Raw genomic sequence first — 5605 nt, 5'->3', positions numbered from 1 at the left:
ATCCATCCCACGTGTTAGATTTCAGCACTATCTAGTTGGACAAAGACTTGTCTTATAAGGAAGAGCCGGTGGCTATTCTAGACCGGCAGGTTCGTCAATTGAGATTGAAGAGTTTTCCTTTTGTTCATGTTTAGTGGAGAGGTCAGCCTCCTAAGGCATCGACCTGGGAGTCCGAGTCAGATATGCGGAGCCGTTATCCCCATCTTTTTCCCGACTCAAGTACTTCCTTCATATGTTTGTTCGAGGATGAACGATTGTTTTAGAGGTGGAAAATGTGATGACCCAAAAGGTCATCACTTGTGTTGCAAGTGAATTCAGTGTTCCGAGGCCTAAAAACCTCTTTTTACCTCACATTGATTTGCGTGCGTGATCCGGACCTATATCCAGAAAGCCTTCTATGTGAAAATATGAGAAATAGAAATTCTAAAAGTTAAAAACTTGAATATGGTTGACTTTGGTCAACATTTTAAGCAAACGGACCCAGATCCATGTTCCGACGATCCCGGGAGGTCCGCAGTAAAATATGGGACTTGGGCGTTTGCCCGAAAATGAATTCTGAGGTCCCAAGCCTTAGAAATCAATTTTTTTGAACAAAATTATTTTACTGAATTATCTAAGAAATAAGGAAAAGAATTAATGTTTGAAACCATTGTTATCGGGCCCATATTTTGGTTTCGAAGCCCGGTACAAACTTGTTATAGTATTTGAATGATGACTGTGAAATTTGGTGAAAACGGAGTTTATTTGACGTGAATTGGACTTCCGGTTGAAGAGTTATGAACTTTGAGAGTTCTTGATGAAAATGTTGAGTTTTGAGGTTAATTCATGATTTTTCATGTTGTTTTGATGATGTTATCGCACGAGTAGGTCCATATGATGTTTTTGAGTTAGTATGCACACTTGGTTTGGAGTTCTGAGGGATCGGGTGAGTGTCGGGTAGGTTCTGGGATGTCTTAGGCTTAAAACCAGAAGTTGCAAGTCTCTGAACCTGCCAGTGTTGTCCGCAAGAAAACATGTGCGACCGCGGAAGGGGCCAGTGCAGTGAGCGACCGACCTTGTGCGGTGCGCGGTGGAGGGTTGTGCGGCTGTAGTCCACTTTGTGCAGTTTGCACAGGGCACTAGACTGCAGTATCCTCAGGAAGGACTATGCGGCCGCCGTCTATTTTGTGTCGTCCGCATGGGGGGTCTGAGAGGGGTATAAATAGATGGGAATTTCAGTTATTTTCGTTTTTCAAAACCCCAAAAAAACACAAGAGGCGATTTTTCAAACAAACTTTCTTCTCCAAAACGTTGGTAAGTGATTTCTACCTTATTTTCTTCACTCCTTAACATCTTTTAACATGATTTCAACTCAAAATCAATGATTTTCATGGGGGAAATTGGATTTTTTGGGTAGAACCTAGGTTATTCAAAAATTAGTGATTTGGACCTCGATTTGAGGTCCAATTTCAAAACAAATTATATATTTGAGTTCCTGGGGGAATGGGTAATCAAGTTTCGGTTCGAACCTCGGGTTTTGACTATGTGGGCCTGGAGCGATTTTTGACTTTTTGGGTAAAACTTTAGAAAACACATTTTCATGCGTTCAAATTGATTCATTTAACGTTTATTTATGTAATTAAGTAACGTGTGACTAGATACGAGCGAATTGGTGGTGTAATCAGGGGGTAAAGCTATAATTGAATCGTGAATTGTGTTCATGGCATCGAGGCAAGTGTTTGGTCTGGCCTTAGCTTGAGGGATTATGAGTTAAGTCTTATTTGCTATGTGGTAATTGTTGAGTACGACATATAGGCATGATAACGAGTATCTATACATTGGTGTCTAGAATGACCGTGAGTCTTTAAATTATGTATATCTTGATTTCATTGTATCTTTCATGCCTTGGTGATGATTTCTATTTGTTGTGAAAAGTTTGTGGAAGGAATCGTGACCTTTGAACATCGAGGAGCATTGGCTCAGGTGATATCACAAATTGTGAAAGTACAAGAGTTGATTGAACCCTTTGGAGCATTAGCTCAAGTGGTAAAGTGAGTTGTGAACTAAAAGTGAATAAGAGAAAGAAGTCATTAAATTGTTCCCTTGCCAGGATATAGTTGTTTACTTGGTTATCTCCTTTGCCGGGATGTTGAGATTATTGATGTTGCTCCCTTACCGGAACTTATTTGTTAAATTGTTGTTCCCTTGTCGGGATTCCCATTATAATCTTGTTTATTCCCTTGCCCCCATTGTTTGTGATTGTTGTTTGGGTGAGGAAGAGTGCTAAAGTATGAAGGGTGATTCTATTCATTGTTTGTTATTGTGAGGAAAGAGTATAAGCACGAAGGGTGGTATCGTGCCGCACGATGTACCATTCCGTGCCGATTTTATTGATTACATGGTGAGGAAAGAGAGTAAAAGCATGAAGGGTGATGCCATTCACATTTTTATTATATGATTGCTTTGGTGAGGATGAGAGTAAAAGCACGAAGGGTAATGCCGTGCACACTTTTATTATATAACTGCTTTGGTTAGGATGAGAGTAAAAGCACAAAGGGTGATGCCGTGCATTTGTTGATTTCTGATTCTTTGTTGATATCCGAGTTATGTTGATTCTTTTCTTACTTGATGTCTTTCTATTCGAAACTGTTATTTCCCCCACAGCATGCTCCTCCTCCCATATTGACTAGTTATTATTTGTATTTCTTTTTCGCTGTATATATTTGAACTGCACAGGTTTATTAGGTAGTCTGGTCCTAGCCTCGTCACTACTTCACCGAGGTTAGGCTAGACACTTACCAACACATGGGGTCGGTTGTGCTAATACTACACTCTGCACTATGTGCAGATCCTGGCGCAGCTTTTGGACCGTAGTGTGGAGGCTACCTTCAGTCCACGCGGAGATCCAAGTTATACCTGCAGGCGTCCGCAGGCCTTGGCGTCTCCTCTATTCCTATTTCTTGTTTTATTTTCCCTTCATTCAGAAATAGTGTATTGTCATTTTCTTCAGACTTTGTATGTAATAAATCTTAGACCATCTGTGACACCGTGACACCAGGTTTTGGGTGCTTTAGGTTTTTAAGAGTTGTAATAGATGCAGATTTCAGATATTTAGATGTTATCTTCCGCTTAATTATTTAAAATTTCTGCTATTTTCATGTTATCGTCTTATATTTGTTAAAAAGAAATAATTGGTTAGTGAAGTATATAGATTAAAGGTTTGGCTTGCCTAGCTCACATTAGTAGGCGCCATCACGACTACCGAGGGAGGAAAATCCGGGTCATGACATGGAAGCTCGGAAAATGAGATGTTATATCCCGCATTTTTCGTATGTTAAAGTTTCACTGTAAGCTAATCGACGTAAGTGTGAGAATGAGATTATTTTGGAGATTATAAGCATTATTCTATTTCAAACAAGTGATAAGTAAATTTGTGAAGGTGAGAGCGTAAGCAAATCGAAGAAAATAAATTTCGTTGATGTTTGACATTTTGGAATAAAATATGGCTCGAAATAAAATACCCGGTATTTATGGATTAGTTCCATACAAGATTCCACATGACCATGATAGTAAGGTATATAAGGTGCGTTAAAAGTGAGTAGTATTTTAACTAATTTGAGATAATTCTTAATTATGTGAATAATTGGTTAATTATTGGTTAATGGGGAACTAATAAGTTAATTATTAGTTAGTGATTGGTTAATTAAGGTGTTTGGATAAAGACCAACCCAAAAACGTGGAAAGCTTTCCTTACCAACCTAAAGACTATTAAATAAGGTAGAAAGGTGTCACACTTTGAGAAAGAAAATTAACACCAAGCTTGGAATGTGGGGCCTACCCAAATATTAAAGATAACATTCATAATTCAATCATATTTTCTTGTCTCTTACGAAGCATTTAAGCTAAGCTTTTCTATTACATAATAACGTCAATTCTAACATCATAAGAAATATTTCAGCCAAGCTTTCCATTGAATAGTAACATTAATACTAAATCTCTTGAGAAAGAGTTTCAACAGAGATGAATTTGCAATAGCAACATTATTTCTTTGAGCATTTCATACGGATTGTTCCCTATTTGGACTCAGTGTTATGTGTTTTGTCGTAATTAACGGGTGTTAGAGGGATTGTCAAGAGAATCGAGTCAAGTATCTTAAGGCTATCCCTTCTTTATTTTTGGCATGATCCATACGATACAAACGAAATGAGTAAATGCACAACTTCCATAAATGACTCTATTCATAGAAATACTAGAGACTCCTATGTTCTAGAATTCCCATATGTGTTATTGTTCTATCGTTTGTTCATGGGACTCAGAAAATACGTAAGTTGAAAAAAGTTTATTTTATGATATTAGTCAAAGGCATAATGGTCTTATGACGTTCCGAGAGATTTTATTGACGTACTTCTCATGCATTGCATTCATTTATATATGTACATTGACCCATGACCAGATATCGTTAAATATAATATATATATATATATATATATATATATATATATATATATATATATATGTGTGTGTGTGTGTGTGTGTGTGTATGCATGTTTGTGTGTGTGTATTTGCGATATAGGAAAATGTTATGGCGTTATATACGCACCACCACCTGATCAGCTGGTATACGTTGATGATTTTGCCCACAGTGGCCGAGATGATATGATGGGATGCTCTCAGAGGCTTGATGATGTTATAAACACATGTACCAATGCACGACATGACATTCATACACATATTCATGACACTGTAAGCATTTTATGATTTATGGAGTTATCCACACTTACATGATTTTTATTCTTTACATACTCGGTACATTATTTGTACTGACGTCCCTTTTGCCTCGTGATGCTGCGTTTCATGCCTGTATGTCCCGATAGATAGGTTGAGAGTCCTCCAAGTAGGCTATCAGCTCAGCGGAAGATGTTGGTGCGCTCCATTTGCTCCGGAGTTACTTGTTTGATTAGTATTATTTAGACGCGTATTGTTTGGTATGGCGGGATCCTATCCCGACCTTTATGTTAAGTGTGTACTCTTAGAGGCTTGTAGACGATGCCATGTATACGAATGCTTGTATGGCCTTGCCAGCCTATGTTTTGAGTTTATAAATGATCATGATGGCCTTATAGACCCGTATATCGCATGTATAATTTTTATATCAGGTTAGGTCATCCTATATTGAGTATTGCTCTATGATTATTCTCGTTAGCCCATGACGGCCTGTTTGGCCCATTTGCCAATGAAAGTGCAATAAGAAAGATAGGTTATGTTGGTACTCGGTTGAGTAAGGTACCGGGTGCTCGTTGCGGCCCATAGGTTTGGGTCGTGACAAAAGTGGTATCAGAGCAATTCTGTCCTAGGGAGTCTACAAGCCGTGTCTAGTAGAGTCTTATTTATGAGTGTGTCGTGCATCACACTTATAAGTAGGAGGCTACAGGGCATTTGGGACTGTCACTCTTTCTTCTTATTCTTGATCGTGTGGTAGAGCTAAGTTGTAAGAACTCAATTTCCTAAATTCTATCTTATTCTCAATAGAACGATGCCTACATCCAGGAAGACGATTGGTAAGAGTTATAGCCGTGGATGAGTTGAGTCAGAGGAACTCATTTTTCGCATAATGCTTATGATGGAT

Source organism: Nicotiana sylvestris, chromosome 5 (assembly GCF_000393655.2).
Source record: "Nicotiana sylvestris chromosome 5, ASM39365v2, whole genome shotgun sequence".
In the NCBI taxonomy this organism is placed as follows: domain Eukaryota; kingdom Viridiplantae; phylum Streptophyta; class Magnoliopsida; order Solanales; family Solanaceae; genus Nicotiana; species Nicotiana sylvestris.
The sequence above is the reverse complement of the archived record's forward strand: the minus strand, read 5'-3'. Positions refer to the sequence as shown.